General features: G+C 41.9%; 1 protein-coding gene across 1 annotated transcript in view; it reads right to left on the bottom strand.

Annotated features, from left to right (window-relative positions):
- TRPC4 (transient receptor potential cation channel subfamily C member 4) overlaps positions 1–12,744 on the bottom strand; it is a 132,057-nt gene extending 119,313 nt beyond the window's left edge. Inside the window, exon 1 of the mRNA XM_036385845.2 lies at positions 12,245–12,744. The gene's annotated coding sequence lies outside the window, so the exon portion shown is untranslated. The remainder of the gene's footprint in view (positions 1–12,244) is intronic.
- Positions 12,745–20,467: the final 7,723 nt, after the last annotated feature.

Here is a 20,467-nt window from a genome sequence, read left to right as displayed (position 1 = left end):
AAACATGGTTACCTAGAGAAGTCTAACAGATTGGCTGGTTTTGATCTCTCCAGTACTTTTACACTCAGCCACCCTGCACAGCTACTTCAAAGGTCCAGGCAAAAAAAGAGGGCAACTTCCTCAGCGTTTTGTAGACAGGCGAGTGCAGAGACTACTGTGGGAGAAGGAGACAGGGAAGATGGGGCGGAGGCACCCTGGGAGGATTCTACTGTATAAACATCAACCACCTGTAGTTGTAGTTCACTCCCTCCTTTCTGGAATATTCCCTGTTCCTCACTCCCCCATTGGACCTTGTCACAAGACCACCCTCTCCCCACATTTCTATAGGTGTACCCCCGATCACCCCACCTTGTCCCCTCCTCTGAGCCCCCTCCCCACTGGTTGATTTGTACCCCAACCCTGCCTAACCTCTTCCCTTTATAAATCCAGGTGCCACGCCGGTTCGGGGCTTGAGCTCACCCGGGCACCGGCGCTTTTGAACTGCAGTTGTATCCCTGCTTCCCTCCCTCCGTGGACCCTGGGACAATCCTCAAATAAACCCAGTTGGGTTTGCACCGGTGCCTCGAGTCCTCCTTCTCCCTGGTCATGCTCTCGGTATACATCCGGGACTGCGCTTGCGGTGGACGGGGAGGAGCCGCTCCACAGGACCCACGAAGGAGTGATCTGCCCGCACCCACACAGGAGTTCCCTGCGGGGGGAAAAACCCAGCAACTATCAAGAGGTTTAAGACAAAAAGATGTAATCTTGGCTATGTGTTTCCTGTTTTTACCAACAAAAAAGGTTCATCAGGGATTTCAAGTTACTGTTTTTCTGAATCAATCAACAAGGACCATATCCAGGTGCATGTCCCAGGGCAACTAAAACTGTCAGGCCTGGATGACATTTTCTACATTGGGTTACATGATATATGCTGCTTACCCTGAAACCCCCTTTTTCACTGTGACAGAATCCTCCTCCTCTGTCCTCACAATGCTTCTTGCACTCAGATAAGGAGATCACAAAACACAGCCTTCTGCCACTGTACTGACTCCTTGTGAAACATCCAGCAGGATCCTGAGAGATCACATCACAGAATCATAAAAAGTATGGGTTGGAAGGTATATCAAAGATTATCTAGTCCCAGCCCCTCTGCCATGGACAGAGGATGATGCTCACTAGATCAGGTTGCTCAAAGCCCCATCAAACCTGAACACTTCCAGGGATTGGGCATACACAGCTTCTCTGGGCCATGTTTTGTTTTTTATATTATGCACACTTTGGTCTACAGACTCAAAAGCAGGTTTCCAAGGAGGTTTAGAAACTGTGTAGCACAAGAGTACTCTGCCTCCTTTCAGATGCTTTCCCTGTAATCTGCAGTTCACCTAAGGTTCAGTTTAAAGTGTTATTGTTAGACTTTCATTAATCTGATTAATAGATTGCTATGCTTTTAATTGCATCAGTTATAGCTTCTACATAAAAGTCTACCAAGAAAAAAAATTCTTTCTGGATAATAAACAAAATGAAAGATAATAGATTAGTCCTAGTTGAGCTGTATTTGCTACCAGACTTGAGAAAAAATTCCTTTATAGGAGCTGGGTCTAAGTTTGCATAGCGTCAGAGCTGTCAGCTCCATGGACAGAAGTCGCTGGCCTTCAAGAAGCCTCCACTTCCTAGGAGTCTCTAAATTCACAAGAAAAGTAACTGCCTCTGAACTTTCCATGTCCTGGTAGGTTGCCATTAAGTGAAGAGCTCTTCTCTGTTTGGGGTGGCAAAGAAGCCATACTTGGCCAAGAGCTGGACTCACTCACTTAGTTTTTAAATCTTACGAACAAGTGTAGAGAGATAAATACTCCTGGGCAACGAGATACTGATAGAACTCTGTGTGTGCTCACACAAGACACACACTTCAATAGGCTGTATTAGGCTGTATCAGGCTGTATTACTGAACTCTGGGTAGCTCTTCTCTCTCAGTCAACAGAGCAAATATTAACTTTTCATGTGTGTCAGTTACACAGTGCAAATAAATATTTCTCTCTACATGTACATATCCATGTGTTGTTCTCTCATGTGTGTATAAAACTCTATATGCATATACATACAAAACTGTAAGGATCTAGAAATGTGAGAATTTTGGCACAGAAATACAATTGGAGCATCCATAATCTTGGAAATCATTCCATTATAATACAAAGTCTGGTTTCACAGTTGACATAAGTAGAAGATAAAATGTTAAACCCATGTTACCTTATGTTCAGTGAAATCTATGGGATTTACTGAAGGTATGAATAACAGCTTGAACATACTGAATATATAATTGTACACTAGAGTTCTGCTTATAGTAGAGACTTTCAAGACTGATATTTTTTCATTTGATATACTATAGACTTGAAACAGAAATACGTTTTTGGCAATTCTATATATTGCTGTTCAGAATGGCTCCTCAATGTTTTACAAAAGATTAAAAAAGAAGTTTGGTTCAAAAACATGCCATTTCCTACTTGATTTTCACTCTTAAAGTCAATTTCCCAGCAACAAAAAGATGCAGGAATTCTTATAATGAGATACAGTGAGATTTTAGACCTTGTCAGCTACAGCAGTATATTTAAAACAAAGATTCACTGCCTCCCTCCATCAATATTCCATATATATGAGTCTCTAAACTACAACAGAAAAAGGTATTTAGACAGAGAATGAAGAAAATTTTATATTACACAGGACAGATGCTGGCTGCAGCTATGGCAATAATTACGAACAGATTTCAGGACTACATATTTTTCTAAAATACTCAACAATGAAAAGATTTCAGATTAGATTCTCCACAACTTGTAATTGCATTGACTGCATTAGAGTGGAAAAGTCAACGCAATGTATTTTTCATAAACTCCTAAATTATTGAGAAGAAACAAGAAGCTGTCAAAGCACTATAATTCTCTTGAAACTAAGGGGACAAATTTTCTAAAATTACATCATCTTTACATATGTAGGATTGATGAGAAGGCACAATTGCTTTATTTTGTATTTTGTAAAATTTCACATAAGAGTGGTGCAATTTCGAATAACTTTGACCATTATCACCATCTTAAATTCACTTGTGATCTTAGAATTTCCCTAAGACCAAAGAGCACACATAGTTGCAATGTCCGACAACTAAATGCAAATATAAATGAAAAAGCACAAAGTTTTTGGGATTTTAGGAACATTTACAATATGCAAAAACGGCTGAGTGAGTTTTTGAACATGGCATCTTTGGCTACAAAATGACCTTCTTAAATGACAGCTACTTATAAAACAAAAGTATGTCATAAAAGGAGTTTTCTCAGGGAGTTATGGCAAAGGAATGGGAGATATTTTGAACAATGAGCTGAACATCTGATCTAAGGTCACACTTCCAAGGGAGAATGAAAACATGCAACATACAAACATCAATTGCTAAAGAGATGTTAGTTTGTGCATTATTGATATTTTTCTTTGTTGTCATATATAAAATGTTCACCTGAACTTTCAAATTGTACTCTAAAATCTGGATTAAGGAAAATGTGAAAATGTCTCATTCTGAGAAGAGGAATGAAGCTAATGCTTAACAGGAAGCACCTTCTGAAGCTGCTTTCAGTAGAACACCAGAAATTCTTTATGCTTGAATACTTTCTTGAATTAAGGTTATATCAGAAGGAATTATCTTATTTCTTAAAATGAATTCCATCATGTTCTGGCCATAAAGCATTGCTATCATCGGTGGCGGATTGGATTAGGTAATTTTTACTGTAGGCTTTGTTTTTCAGCAATGGGTTTAAGAAAAGAGTGTTAAAATGACAGCAAGTAGGCAATTCAGTAAGAAAACACTAATGGAATAAGATGGCTAAAGTATCATGTTTCCCCAGCACACATGTTAACCAACCCATCATGTTTTCAAAAGAAAATCAAGCCCTTAAAGATGTCTATTATCTAACTGTCACTGGGAGTATCATGGGGAAGATGAGCATGAACTGACCTACTTGAGTGTGCTAATGTCTCTCAAGTGTCATGGTCTTCATTGTCCTCTATTTCCCTGATTGCTCTGAAATGGCAACACTTTTTGTTTTGAAATGTCAACTTATTTCTATCTTCCCCAAAGTCCCACTCTTGCCCTTGCTAATTTGCCCAAATTCAGCAAACCTTGGTTTCAGCAAAAGCCTGGTTGTAGATTATCACTGCGCAGAATCACTAATCAGCAATGACTCTTTCTGAAAACAAGGATCCTGACATGTGGAGTTTGGGTAGTGCAAGACACTATGTCCTAAATTATTTGTTTCTTGGGTGTTAATAGCAATGCCCTGAAGAACTTCAAAGGCTCTGAGGACTAACCAAAAAAAAGAGTTCCTTGAACATATCTCATCAGACAGACTGACAGACCCACACGAAGGTACTGCTGGCCCAAACCTCTCCTCAGGGACAGCTGATTGCTTCTTTCCCACATACCTCAGTGCCATTAAAGCCAAATGAAATCTCTTCAGTCTCAACCAGAGCTCACCTACAGCTTTGGGACTTAATGTACTGAGCAAGTGAGTTGGAAATCTGAAGTTAATAAGAGACATGGATGAATGCACAGGAGCACATCAATTAAGGCAACACTGGTGAAACCCCCCACTAAGGGTGCTAAGCAAGGAAATACCCTGCTATGAGAGTATGCTTCTTTAACAAAATAAAAGGACAGAACAGATAGATGACATACATCCAGATCCTAGGCACTGGAGAATCTTTTAAACTATAAAAACCTCTAAAGCTAAATCCTGTCTGCACTTAATCCAAAGGAATTCTTCAGATGGAAAAAAGTCCCCACTTGACCTAAAGCCACCACAAGCAGTAGCAAAAGGAGGGTGGTTTCTAGGAAGTGAGTGCACAGTGGGGATGAATGAGAAATCCTTCTTTGATCCTAACCCATCCTTATAAAATCCAGCTTGTGCAGACAAGCTAGTTCAGTCAGTCAGTGCAGCTCTGAGGATGGACTAGTGGCCAAGAACTGAAATGCAACCCAGCTCACTGAGCATCCCCTGCTTCCCTCCTCTGTGGGCAAAATCATACTGAAAAGAAGGGACTTTCAAACCCCTGTTCAATCTGCTTGGTTTAAGTATTTTGAAAAAAGCAAATTTTAATTACAAAAAAAAAAAAAAAAAGAAAAACAGAAAGAGTTATGTGGAAGTTTAGTTCTACATAAAGACACTGCAGCAAAATAAATGTAATCATCTCAAATCACATCAGTATTTGGTACAACTGGCCTCAGTGCATAAACAAATATGCTCAAAGTTACTATCACTAAGTTAAACAACAAAGAATAAAATATTTTTATGTAAGTGGACAGACAAAAATACTATTTTGTAATTACTCTGTAGGAAGCATGATGCCTTCTATGAGAAAATACAAGAGTAGTTACAGACTAGGAGTTAGTGCAAATACCTGCCTACATCATCAAGTTGAAATATGTGATCTCTGTGTCATAGGTACCAGGTTCCTTAACAGATTAAGAAAAATTAGTGCAACACATTCTTCATATTAGACTTAGGAAACTTTATTAATCATTATGTGACACAATAAAGTACTCCAATTTAAAACACGAGAAATAAAGCCGAGACACATATTCACTAAGCCAGGAATCCAAAACACTGACATCCAAGGCTGGTTTGTCATCCAATTTTCCTTCATTACAAACGGGAAGAAATGCATTCCCTGCAGGGCAATTAATTTCCTTCAAGATATGTCATATGAATCACCCTGTGAAGTTACCAAGTTCTTTCTAAAGGCAATACAGACTCAGAGGTCTGATGCTACAGTGTCTAGATGAATTCAAAGACAAACAGTTAGTTACAGCCTTTGGAGTGACAGTTTTGTAGCTAAGAGGCTTAAGGAAAATTAGACAACTGCTCCATAGGCAACATGGAATTGGTTTTATTCATGGCCAAAATTCCTGCTGTAGGGTATCTGCTAGCTAGTTAAAGCCACTATAGGGAAAGCTCACGTGGTGTTGCAGGTATAAATGCACTACGGAACACACCACATTTGAAAAACAAACTCACTGTGCCAGCATAAACAAATCCAAGGGATTGACTGCAGCTCTCATAACTTTAAATCATTATCATCAGAAAGAAATGGCCAGTACCTCTCCCAACCTAAAAAATAAAAAGTTGTCAATATAAACAAAACACAAATGGAATATTTCACCTATTTTTCAGTGGAAGATAGGCAGGATCCATTCAGCAATCAGTGCTGAAGAGCAGCAAAAGGATTGCTTCTGAAGTGTTTAATAATAATGAGCATTTCCACATGAACATCACTTAAAACTATTTCCTCACTGAGAGATAATTTCTGTACTCAGTGGACTAAGGTACACTGTGGTGCTGGCAGTGCTGAGAACATCTGAAGAAAGAATCTGTTCTTGCCTTCCCTTGGTCCACAGATACAATGTGTTCTCTCTGGAAAAGTCACCTTGCTCTTGGACGAGGCAGGATGTGAGCACCCAGAACTGTGTTTCTTCCTTTGCAAGAGTCCAGCTGACACTCCCATTTTCCTTGGCAAAACTAGAAGCTGTATTTCAGCTACTCAACCCATCCACAAACTCCTAAAAATTTTGACAACAGACAACAGGATGTTTAAATTATGTTGCAGACATCTGTTATTCCTATGATGTCAGCATCAATATCCGGAAAGTCAGCAGGATCTTAAGATGCCTTAGAAGAAAACCAGTGTCCATTTAATGTCTCCTCTGAAACTGTTTGTTTATTTGTTTGTTTGGGTTTTTGACACCACTAGAGTAAGGCTGATCTTGCCTTACTTCGCCTGTATGAAATTAAACAACAATCAGCAACAATAAATACCTGATTTCTTTCCTCTCAGGTATAAATTGGATAGATCAGTTTGCTTATGGGAGGTTTCTGTCTCTCCAGTGACTATACAAAGAATGTAGGTGGATGGTGTTCACAATTACAATCACATTTGTGGGACCTAGGTGAAAAAAATCCCACAGGCCTTCACTGCTAAAATCCCTTTTTAGAGCTTTTCAAAATTTACTATTAATTTTTTTTAATTGAAATTAGTATATAGAAATGTACTACAGGTAATTTCAAACCAGACACAATATGACCCTCCATCTTTTGCTATAATCCTATTGCTCATTCCTTTACTCAAAAGTAGTAAATTGGTCTGGTTTACTTTTTATAATGGAAATGAGAATAGCAAATCAATGCATAGAATACAATACTTATTGGCAGAGACAAATTTAAAGTATATGAATTTTTAGAAGAAAAAAATATGGAATATCATTTTCACTGAATGTAAATTTGGTACTCTGTCTTCTCAGTCCAGTACTCTCTGGCCTGACATCAAACTGCTAATCAGTTAAAAAATAAGCATCTCCTAGGCAGAATGCCTCCATCTCTCTAGGAGATGTGAGAGGTAAGGAGGACTGAGGCTCTCAGGCCAGGCCAACTTCTCACCATACATTTTGGGCTGGATACAGAGCTGCATTAATGCCTCATTCATGCTTTATGACCAGGGTTAATAATCACCCCCACTACTTAACCATCACTGAGAGAGTTTCTGGGTTCTTTGACAGCAGCTGCCTCTCTCTGACAGACACGACAACCAGACACCTGAGCTGAAAAGTGACAAAAATTTTAGTTATTAAGTAGTTATAATTTAAGTAGTTATTATAGAGAGTTTGCATAAGACTCTCTGTTCTGAAAAATTCTGGAAAGGAAACTGGATTGCAGAGGTGGAAGCTGGCAAACTTCCAGAAGATTTGAGTTCATGCTATTTACAGATTTTATAAAAGTTAGTAAAGCAGCTTGGAGCACGTGCATGTGTATGCATGGTTTTGGGGTTTTTTTAAAAATGTATATTTTAGGTTGATTATATCAACCATTTATCCTGTGTCTACTGACCTCTGTGCTTATTCAACCTTTATGAAGCACTACCACAGCCTGCTCTGCACAGCTGGGATTCAGCAAATCTATCTTAAGAAGGAAGGTTCCTTGTCTTGGCGTTTGCTGCATGGTTAACAAAGAGAGACAGTCACCTGTGGAGTATGCTTGTTCTATTATAAAAGAGATGACAAAATACAGAAGATGGTTTACTCTCTGCTTCAGCCCTTCTCTTTCCAGGAAAGGAAGACAGACACTCCAGGTTCACCCTGACAGCTGGCAAACAGGTATTCCATGTCAGTTCAGGGTTATCAAACGTAGCCACAACAGGTTAGCCTGCACGCTACAAGATCTATGGGAGGCTGGAGTCCTCCCAGGTGCCAGCTCTCAGTCAAATGATCCATCCTTTGCCTGACCAGCTGGCACCTTCTGATACCAGTGTTAAGGACATGAGGAGCCCAGGACTTCCTTTGCCAGTAGGGTCTTGGGTATGAACACAGGTAACACAGGCTTTCTGATTCTCTGAGCCAAGGAAGGATGTACTTGTGGTCCTTAACACTGGTATCAGACCCGCTCTAAAAAGCCAAAACCAAATGGAAAGATCTGTTTATCACAGAAAACCAGCGTATGCTGAGCTAGGACTGGAAGAGCTTAAGGGCACCACCACATGCTCAGGGGCTGTCCATGCACCAGTGGTGGAATAGGAGGCCTTTGCCTCCTGAGGAAAAGCTGCTTGATCCTCAGAAGTTTCCAACGATATGTGGAAAGCATCTCCAGAAGAATCCCATAACCTCTTTCCCCAAAAAGCCCAGTGAAAACTCTTTCTCTATTTACTGTTCCCTTTTCTACCCAATGCATAATATACCAGATAATATAATTATAACATTCCAATGGCTCATCTGACACACACAAGTATGTCAGAAGCTTTTGAGATTAATATATCGAGCACAGACTCAGTGACCAAGAAATTGCAGAAACTGTCACGGACTTCAGAGATTAGATTTGACTGGCTCATAATCTTAGACAAACCTACAATTCACTCAAATTTAAGGAAGTTCTCCTGTCCCACTTCAGCCCATATTTGCTGAAAAATATGTAAAAAAAAAAGGAACTTTTATCCAAGGTTCCCTTTAGTTTTTGTCTCACATCAGTCAATATGTCTGTTAAACCAAAGCAGACGTTTGAAGTGAGAAGGAAAACCTCAAATGAAACCAAAACAGCCCACAACTCCAAGAAGAACATGATGTAATAGTGAAGTAATTTATTTGTTACTTTAGTCTCTGTGGCACACTAAAAACCTTTTAACTCCTTTGAAAACGTCACTGTACAAAGAAATTGTCTTATTTTTAATTGCTTCTCTTTTGACAGTCTTAAATTCTATTTGACTGAAAGGTGATGTCCCTTTAAAGGACTTCTGCATGCATATCTGTTACAGAAAGGTTTAATTTGCTCAGCCTTCCCCTGTATTCACTTAACAAAACTATATTAATTAATATGCATTTAATCAGGAGATTATTTTTTTTTTCCCAGCAACAAATCACAGTGGACATGAGGATCCTGGCACCATTGTTGCTGGTGTTACACTAACACTATGCTATACTACTTAAAGAAGTGTCAGTGTAATAAAGCAAGGGCAGTGTGATAAAGTTTGTCTTACCCTTCTCAATGATTCAGGACTTATAAAACAGATGGTTTCTGGAATTTTGTTTCATCACAAAACATGGTGATGGAAGACTGATTTACACACAAAGTTTTACCTTCAACCCTCCTTCAGTAATTAAGAAACATTATATTTGCAAAAGTAACAAGAACATAACCCAACACAACTTAAAACTGAATAGAAAAAGTAATGATAAATCTGAGACTCAAAAAGCCATTACATTTCTGAATAGAACAATGCTCCATCTATTTTTATCTGCTTTTTCTTTTAACAGGTTATAACAGAGTCTTTTCTTCCTGCTTCTATTCTGCCTTTCTGTAAGATAAGTTAAGGGGACATAGTCATCATTTTCAAAATTAATTCAGTCCCTTTTAACACTGACTACCAGCACCACCAGAGGCAAGCAGAGATGCCACAGAGGATTTTCCTTGTTGGTTTTGCCATCTCACTCCAGTGAATCAAATCCCAGAAAAAGCTGACAGATTAAACAGTGTACTGGTATGGAGACAGGTCTCAGGTCTTTGGAGGAGCAGTCATGCATATTTTTCCTAGTCAATTAAGTCAGGCAATAAACACACACACACACACACACACACAAAGGTGAAAGCCAATCCTTTAACTGTTTTCTCTACGTGTGTCCTTCAATATACACTTTGTGGTCTCTCCACACTGAAGAAATGCAAGCCCATTGTCACCAAGAGTAGAACCACATTGGTTAGGACCCAACATTTTCAGTAGATAAGCAAAGCTATCTCAAAAAGAAAATCAAAATCATACCAGATCTGTAGTGACCTCAATTTCACTTAAATTTCAGCTAGCAGTATTTGCCTCTAAATAGCATGAGATAAGAAGAAATTGAATTTTTTTCTGGAGCTATTTTAAGGGCAATGACTGCTATACATAGATTCAGAGTAAGTGGCTGAAGTTAAATTTAAAAGACAGACATATTTTTGTTTTCCTGTTTCCAAATAGAGTCTCATCTGTTCCTAACTCAGAATAACAGAGGCAAAAAGAGAAAAAAAACCCCACAGTAAAGAATGCCATCATCCTGCAAACAAGACTAAGGCCTTTCAGTGTAGAAGGCAACACCAAAGGAAAACCATGTTTGGCTTCAGCTATTTTGATATTGAAGGATAAAGCTTATTTCTGAGTCTTGTCTAAAAAAGGGGTGTAAATTCAGGTCTTCCAGAATTTTTGCTATTCTAAAACAGGTCTAAAGGACTCTTACTGGTGCCTGGCTTCCCTCACTGTACACAAAACTATTGCTTAAGTGAATGAGGTTAATTTATGGAAAATTCAGTATGCTTGCACAGAAATCCTTGCTAAGCTATCCAGGTGTGGGTTTTGAAGCAAGTAACATAAACACTGAAATGCTCCATATCTATGCAATACAATCAAATTTGAAATTTCAAGCAAAGTGGACTTAAAGGTACTGTAATACAGATATTTAGTGTGTAGAACTTAAACTATGTCCCACGCTGTCTATTCTGCATTCTAAAGAAAATCTTTACATGCACTGTTTCTTAGAACTACTTATTTCTCAGATGAAACCAACATGCATCTCTGTTACCTATGTTTTTTAATTTTTTTTCTTTTTTTGTGGAGTACTCATTCTCTGGAACAAAAACACATAATAGAAGGTGTTTTTATTTACTTCAACCTGAAAGGTATTATAATGTTGGAAGAGCCATCTCACAAGTCATGCGTAGAGAAATCTAAAATTCGGTTGCCATGCTAACAGGAAGTCACGCAACTAAGTCCAGTAAAACAAAAGTGCATAAATGATGCTTTCTGGTAAAAACAGAGAAATATTAGATTAACAAGTCTTTAGGTTTTGACAACTGTAGCCACAACTACAGTTGCGTGCCTTGGTAGAGTGCTGAATTTCTGTCGGCATTTAAACCTCGAAAGCATCAGCTGCTTCTTCCCAAGAGGACCACAGCTTCTCTCCCTTCACGTCAGGCATCAGGGCCTTGCCGTGTAAACCCCAGATGGGGATGAACCCACCAGTCCCTTCCTCTGCTCCAGGAGCCGTCCCATGGCCCACTTCACCCTGCTCTGCTCCTGCCGCCTGCACCTCGCAGTCCTCCAGGTCCCTCCTGGGGGCTGGCAGGACCCCCGCTCTCCCTGGAGGGTTCCTGCGGACTGCGCCGGCGGCGAGCGAGGTCCCCTCGGGAGGAGCCGCCTGCGGGGACCCCGCAGCCGCGGCCGCCACCGCCGTGGGGACCAGGGGCGGTCCGCGGCGCGGCTCCCGCACCCACCCGTGTGCGCGACATGTGAACTCCCGCCCGGTGCTGCCGGGGCCGCGGCGCTCTCAGCGCCGGCAGCAGCCGCGGGGGCGAGGGTGGAATGGGTGCGGAGCGCGGGTGGCGGATGCGGAGCCTCCTCCTGCCCCGCGGAGCGGCCCCCGCCCGCTCCCTCCGGCCCCCTGGGCGCTCCGCTGTGCTGCAGGTGTCACCCAGCGACCGAAGGATGCGGCTCCCCAAGGCAGCGGCTGCCAGGGAAAAATACGTTTATTACAAACAAGAGGAAGAAGAGATCCTAATACTCCTCTGGACTATCACCAAGGGCCAAGGGCGCGCACGATGTTGCTTTAGGCTGCTTGCGTCGGCGCAAAAAGTTACCTTAGACAGTCATAGGCACTTCTTTTTGCAGAGGGTTAAAAAGGTAATCAAAGACTCAGAAAGAGGACAGGTCAAAGTTGATGAGGACTTACTTGGTTTAGCTGTTTGCGTTGACAGCCGGCATCTTCCGACAGTAGTTCTAACAGGTCACATTTTCCCATGGAAGTTGCACCCTTTTCAATCCCGTTTGCAAATTAAATCCCTTCAGAACGTGTTTGTTTTGTTTCACTGGCTGTCGTCCATCTCAGGCACTATCCACATTTTTTACTTTATTTTCTCCATATTTGCCAGACATGCAGGCACTCTCGGACGCACGCCACGAGTCAGCGGGTGCCCATCACCGCCGCCCGGGGGACCGCGCCTGCCGCCGGGTTCCGCTGCAACAGATGAGAGGCAGGTACTTCCCCGGTTGCTTAGCGCGGCGTCTCCTTATTCCCCCGGGAAGCCTCATGCCGGCTACGGAAAGTAACAGCTCCTCCCGAGGCGGCGGTCCCCTCCGGAGCGCGGGCTGCGGGGCGCGGGAAGGGGGGAAAGGCACCCCAATACCGGCGGAAGGAGCGCGGACGGGCACACGCCGGGTTCCTCCGTCCTCGCCGCTGCGCTCTCTCCCAAGCTGGCCGCAGGCTGCGCCTCGGCGGGCGCTGTCCCGCCGCCCCCCGCCCGCCCGCCCGCCCGCCCGGCCGCCGCCCCCGCCGCGCTGTGCCCGCGCCCGCGCCCCCCTGCGGCCGCGCCGCGCACCGCGCCGGCTCCGCGGGGCTCCGCGCACGCAGAGGCCGCCCCGGGCGCTCCGCGGGGCTCAGCGGAGGCTGCCGCGGGCGCTCTGCGGGGCTCACCGGCTGCCGCCCCGGGCACGGGGAGGAGCGAGAAGGCGCCCGCCGGGCGCTGGAGCGGGGCTCGTCGGCGAGCCGAGAACGCGCACCGCTCGGGACCGCTCGGAGGCAGACGCACCAAGGAGCAGCCTCGACTCCGCGGAAAGTTCGCTGTTACATCGCTCCGCATCTGGGAAAGCCCTGAGCCGCTCCATGCAGCCGCGGTGGGGCTCTGTGAGTCCGCCTCCGCGGGGACCTCGCCCGGCGCGCTCCGAGCCCGAAGCCGAGGCTCGCTCCAGGTAGCTCGCCCGACACTCCTTCCCGAGGCGCAGCAAAGGCTCTGCCCTGGTTCCGCCACTCGGCGCAGCCTCCAGCCGGGTGGTCCCTGCCCTGCGCGGCCCCACCTCGCCCGGTGCCTCCGGGTCAGCCCGGCCTGGACGCTAACGGGACCGAGCCGGGGCCAAGACTGGTAATAGAGGAGCAGACGGAATGAGGCTGCTCAACCCCCAGTTCCCCGCTTTACTTTTCCTTTCCCTAAAAATTTGTGACAGAACTTAAATGCATGAGCTTAGAAATAGTAGGGAAAAGATACAACGTGCAGAGACAGAAACGCATAACAGAACATCCATGTCTTTGGACATGTTTGTTTGTTTGTTTGTTTGTTTTGGGATGATATAATAATACAAAACAACAACAACAACAATGGTTATTATTATTTGCGGTCTGTCTGGACTCAGCCCCGCGTTGGGGTCTGGACACGATGCGCGCAGGGGCCACCTGCCACCATGTGCAGAGCGTGCCGTGCCCGGGCGAACATCCTTCAATTCCGGCTCACTCCTGCCCCCCGGGAGGCTGGCTCCCGCCTGGCACGGCCGGGCAGCATGCCACCGGGTTCGCGCCTTGCCTGTCTCTATGGATGAATAGCTTCCACCTGGGGGCTCCGAGAGAGAAGCGGGGTGAAATAAGCCCAGGGCAGCACCGGGCAGGGCCGAGTCTCAGCGGGGCGTGCAGTGCAGCGCAGGCAGCCCAGCCGCCAAGAGCCCCTTGGCTTCCTGCACCGCCGGGACGGGAGTGTCCCTCGAGCTGGGTTCCACCTGCTTCCCTGGAGAACACCGAGGAGTGAAGTGCTTGCCAAAGCAGACAAGCCTGAAAATGTCACTACAGCAAGTGTGAAGGAAATGCCAGCCACAGCACGCACTGTGAGAACGAGCACCAGACCACCAGACCTCCACGGGCAGCAGAGGTGATGCAATTAATCTGCATTAAGCTGCGCAGTGAAAATGCCAGATGGATTCTGGCATCCACATTTGCAGCATCAAGTCTCTGAGTTGGACTGCTATGAACCACTGGCACATGTATGTTAGATGTGCCCCAAGTTAGGCACTGCTGGGATTTCAGCAGAAGCATACTGCCTTTGGGGACCTGCTCAGAAAGCAGCCTCATCCCACCGGGCAGTGTGCAGTACAGGCAGGCTGTAACAGCTGTCTGCGGGTCTCTTCCTAAGAGATGCCAGAGGAGCACGTGAGATCAACTCGTGTCAGTTCAAATACAGATCAAATACCAAAAGCAGCTGCTTGGAAAGCTGAGCCAGTCATTCTAGTAAGCACACATGGATGCATGCAAATGTTTGTGTAGACCCATACATGCATATCCACACAAAGGCAAGGAGAGAGGGCTGGGTAAATAGAGGCACACGTGAGGACCAGAGAGGAGAGCCTGCAATGGCTGCTCCATCAGATTTCATTGGAATTGGCAATGTGAGCACATTAAAATGTTATTGGAACATTTGTACCTCTCGTGCAGGCTACCAACAGCACTGGTGTTGCTCTGTGTTGCTACAAATTGGAAGTGTAATCACAGCTTACTTTCAGAGGCATTTCCCAGAGCAGAGTGCTTTTTCCCCCATAAATTTCCTTATTAGATCATGAGAAGCCAACTTCTGTTTTGAGTGTAATATTTAATTTTTCACAAGCAAATACCTCTATAATTAACAGTATTTCCTGTGCCTTTTTATGCATATTGTGACATTTCTACTCTGCAGGGGTGAGCGCAACATGGCACTATCAATATGTTTTACGTTTTCTGGCATTTTACATATCATAACCCATTAGCAGTCTCCCATGGGTCTTCCCAAGTCTTCCCAAGTTTATAATTCCTTATTAAACTAATGTTCAGATAAAATCTCTGTGGTATTTCTCAGATGAGAATTAAGTAAACAAAATTTTACCTCTGTTTCAGGACAGTGGAGTCAAGATCCTTGCAACATTTTGAGTGCATGCTAGTATGTTTTATTCTCAACATGTAGCTAGCTGCCAAATGTTTCTCGGTAGCAAATACTGTGGCCAGGAGAGAGAAGTAAAGGGCAAAAATTAAACATTCTGTGATACCCTTATCACATATTGAGGTTTTAGGGGTGATAAACAGCATGATTGGGCCTTCCTTTAATCTGCTCATAGTGTCACACCAAAATAACTTCCCCTTAGGGCCTTCTCCATTTCTACCTCCCATGTTACATCCTCCTTCTCAGAACATCTACCGACACATGCCCAGGTGCCGATCGTTTTCAATTCTGCCAAATCTTGCATATCCAAAAAACCAAGCAGACTGGGATTTACCCTTCTCTCTGCAGTTTGTGCAAATATCAGTAGGATATATCTCTTGGTTTTATTTCATGAACAGAAAAACACAAGAATAAGACAGCTTGAAAAATAAGATAGAGTTGGGGGATTTGGGAAATACTAATTGATTTCAGCTTCTAATATTAGAGAGTACAGGTAAGAGCAACAGCAGCAGCTGTGATTCAGTATAACTTTACCCAGATCAGGTAAGCTGACTTGGCTCATTATCTTTAAAGAAGAAAGGAAAAAGCAATGCAGACATTTTAACCATATTTACTCATTCGGTACCAGGTAAAAGGAATTTTTATGTCTCAGCTCCTTTTCTTTATGTGCTAATGAAAGCTTTTATTACAAGCATGGACATTTAAGAGATTATGACATTTTCTCCAAGATGGAGATTTATATGCAAAAGAAAGAATCTTATACTAATTATTTAAAATATTGTATTAAATTTATTAACAATTATTTGTATTTTTTATTAATTTGGAATAATGGAGAAAGATTTTTCTCAGACTTCTTATTATTCTCATTTAATTTTAAATGGGCTTCTACCAATCTATTGCTCATTAGCAATGATGTAAAATCACAGAGTACAAAAGTATCTCTTGTTTCAGTTTTTTTCTATGTAGATTTTTTTCTATGTTTGTTTTGGAGACTGCACTTTTACACAGAATAAGGCTTATAATTTTTTTCTCTGTATTAATCTAATTCATGATATCTGTAACAAGTTAATTTCATTAATTCTATTGTTACAGACCCTGCAGTTCTCCCAGACAGAACTCTGCGAGCAGCAAATGGTTCTTGCCAACCCACACCAAGCATTCCATACTATTAAGTCTTTTCTTCCACATAACTCAGTGTATTACCATTTATGTACTTAAATACCATTAGAGAAAACTCAAGTTTCTGAGACTCTAGAAAGAGAGATTGTATTTATTGACTGATAGAAGAATGTGGATTCTGTGAAGGAAGATGGGGGATCCCAGTCAATATCTTTCATTTTCTATGAAACATTTATTGTCAGAGATATCATTCTTGTGAAGGTTTAGTGGGGTAAAAGGGTTGTGAGTGAAGAGAGAGACATGCAAGGAAAGGAAGGAGAGGAAAAGATGTGAATAAATAGTAACACTTTCTTTTAAACAAGCAAGTACTGACCTCAGCTGTAGGACTCTTTCACTCAGGTTGTTTTTCTATGCCAGACTAGAATCTTGAAGTATATTTCTTTTGTGTTTGTCTTTAGTTGGTTTGTTGTTGTTTTGGGGTGGGGTTTTGTTTTTGGTTTTGTTTGTTTGTTTTCATTAAAAGGTAAAAATAGAAAAACAGAAGCAAACACAAGGGAACGACTAGAAAAAATATACAATATTAATATTTGGTATTTTCTCAACCTTAATTTCAGGTCATGACAAGAAAGTTCTTGTCTGACTTTTTCTCAAGACTTTTGAGTTATTAGGTAAGATATTTGGGGTTTGTATTTTAATACAGGGAAGAAAGTGGCTTAGGTTTATTGACAGTTAAATTGCTATTTAATTTTATTATTGCAGTTTACATTGGAAGTATGCAGAATTCTATGTAGATTCCCATTTTATTACTACTTAAATCTCAACAATTCATATTTTTGGTGGAAAGCAAGCAATTAAACTTCTTTTATCTGCCTACATTTGTCAGTTTCACAGAATTCACATCTGTTATTTTCACTGACATGCTACCAGCTCTTTCTCCTTTCTTCTAACCAGAGTTTTTGAATGATTTAAGCTTGTTTTTCTTACATCAGAGAGTAGAACTTGGTGCAATAAGGTTCACTGCTTTCTTTTGCAATTTTTTAATGAATAGTAGAACAACATTACTGAAGTTTTTGGTGTTTTTCAAAGTAATTTAATTTTTATCCTCTATGATTATTTTCATGTCTGTGCTTCCCAGTAAGCACTTATTTTCTGTCAGAATACTCGGCTGTTACATTTTGAGGTTTTTCTGGCACAGTCTTTCAGTGTCAAGTTTTAGGAAGGAAAAGTCTAATGAATCAAACCCTGTGCTGGAGTGGGATGTGCCTTCAGACTAGAGACATCTAAATTTAGGTGTACACATTTGAATTCCTAAGTGTCCTAAGCTCCCTGTAGAGCCAATGGAAATTTATTCAACACAGTGATGGGATCGTAGAGAAAAGTTCGGCTTTGAATGTGCATTTTGACTTCTGGGTGAGCTCCATCCTATCTAAGCATTATACTGAACAGGACAAACCCCAAAGCAGAGGTGCCTTGTGCTGGTGGAGGTTCCTAAGACTATCCAAGATGCCTGTAAAAGGTGAACAGATAGTTTTTTACCTGCCTTGAATTGCCTTGCCAAGGAAATTGCCTTATAGGTTATCTGTATGTTTCTGTACGTTAGACCAAATATTCTGTGAAATTTTATAGGTTTTGGACACCTATTCACAGCCACCTGAATCCACACTACATCCCTTTTGTCTCAAACAGGAGATCAAATCTCACATATAAACAACACCGGCATGATAGACACACAGAATCAGATGTTTGAATCTTCATCCTTAGAATAACACAGCAAAATCCTTAAGATAGCAAAGTTTGTTGAAAAAGAGTAGAAAGTAAACCTAAGGAATGATCCCTTTCTCATTTTTCTGAAAGAGCTGAATACTTTACCTGTTTTTATGGGGGTAGTATCCTGGTAAAAAACCTGAAATCTTGGAAACAAGTGGCATATATAAATCAAGAGAAAAGAAAACAAGAGGCAGGGTTCCAGGGAAGCTAGCCAGAGATTTTAGGTATCTTTAAGTATGTGGAATAAACAGAAAGAACGAGATGTCTTGCTACACAAACAGAGCTATAACTTAATCAGCAAGACAGAGACTTTGTAGGATAAATCAAAGGATTGGAGTGTTGATAGAGAGCAGTACAAGCTGTTCAAGAAAGGCTGGGAAAAGGGGAAAGCAGCATTGCATTACCAAGAATGTGTTTATGACTCTTTAAAGAGAAGGCAGATACATCAAACATCTCTAAGGGAACCAAAAACAAGGTTTCAAAAGATTGGTCTACCTCAAATCAATGTGGAGAAGATTGAACATCTTAAACACACACAAATAGGAGACATTTCTTGGAGCTGTTGTTTTACATCTTTAAGTGGTAGAGTTTATATCTAGATTTTATTCGCTCTTAATGGTGTGAAACAGCTTAGAAAGACAAGATGAAGGCCTCAATATCTGGTAAAAGGGAATTCGAAATAACAGGATAGAGAACAGCAGAGAACAGCACTTCAAAAAAAGAAGGTGGTGACATACTTAGATGACTGGTACGAAAAGTCTGATGATTTTAATGGAACATACTCAGAGAGAGAGAGTCAGCCATGAGAAACTAAGTTGTTGCCAAAAAAAACCCAAAAAAACCACAATATTGGCAAGAAAGCTAGTAGACATTCAGCATGTATTACCAGGAGTACAACATGTGAGAAACTGTTGTTTTGCTCTAGGTGAGCAGAAGTTTGCATCAACTTCAAACCTCATGTTTGACAAAGGTGTAAAAAAGAACCTCCTGCAGGGAGCCTACAGGTCAGCATCATGGATAGTGGAGTAATGTGATCTCTCAGGAATATTTCAGCTGGGCTTGTTCTGCCTAAGAAAAGATACCCTTATGTTATGTCATATAGCTTATAGTTGTGAAAAGGGAAGTACTAAAGAGACAGCTAACATATTCATCAGAAGTAGAAGTAGTAATCAATTTTTCATCTTAGCAAGGAATACCTAAACTACACATAAGTAGGATGTTCCTAACTATAAAAAGTGTTAAATACTGGAAGATTTCACATCTCCTGGTTGTAGAAAGTTGTGGAATCAAAATCTTGAAACATATGAACCTTTTTCTAAGAGTAGGGGTTTTTCTGCTTAAGGATTCTCTAAGTGTCTGAAATGAGATATTTTTTCTCCAAAACTTAGTGTACCCCTTTTTATCAATGATATTTTTGGAAACTGAGTTTTCATGCTGTTAAGAAAGACATGCAGCCAATCTGTTTGCACTCTCAGATGCCATTTGAACAGCGTGATTCAACTTCGGAAGCATATGTAGCTTAAGAGACCAAATACAGTTTCTGTCCTGGCCTTTACATCTAAAAAGGGTGATTTCTTCCCTTTGGACAGAGTTCTGTAAAAGCCAGGAGGGTACTAGAGCATTCCAGTGCAGGAATTTGGCTTGTGTCCATTGTGGTTTAAAACAATGGACCTCAAATGAGGAATTCAACTGCCATTCATTGACAGTCCTTTAGATTTCTTAGGGTACCCCAAAGGTCTAAGTAGGTGTAACCCCAGCCTAACAGCAGGTCTGCACCCACCCAAAGAGCAGGAGAGATATTCCACTGTCCAGGAGCTTCACAGAGCCTAAAAAGACACCAGGAAACTGACTCCTGTCCTGAAGGTGCTTTTTGGTAGTTTTATCACTTCCATATTTTCTTTCAACTAACATTGTGATAAAGCATACATATTTTTTTCCTTAACCTCTACGTGGAACTCTTTTAAATTCAAATCACAGATTAATTACCAAAGCTTTCAAAAAAAACATAATTAGTCTTCTCTCTCCACCAGACAAATACATCAGTAATGCTTTTAACATCTGGGAAAGGGAGAAGTTTTTTAAATTGTGTGGCTTTTACAGTATATTAGTGATCTGGCTCATAAAAAGGCAGAATGACAACAGTTCAGCTTGATGGTGGGTTGTGTTGAAAGTGTGTAGAACCTGAGAGCATATAAAATTCACTCATTTTGCAGACAGGCTCTCGAGCAAGTAGGGGATGGCAGATAGTCAGGCTTGAGTCATCACTTCTCTTCCTGCCTTGTAAATACTTCCTTTGTGCTGTTCCTGAGACTCAGTTTTCTTCCTTATGATATGACAAC

Source organism: Molothrus ater, chromosome 2, assembly GCF_012460135.2.
Source record: "Molothrus ater isolate BHLD 08-10-18 breed brown headed cowbird chromosome 2, BPBGC_Mater_1.1, whole genome shotgun sequence".
Lineage (NCBI taxonomy): Eukaryota > Metazoa > Chordata > Aves > Passeriformes > Icteridae > Molothrus > Molothrus ater.
The sequence above is the reverse complement of the archived record's forward strand: the minus strand, read 5'-3'. Positions and strand labels throughout refer to the sequence as shown.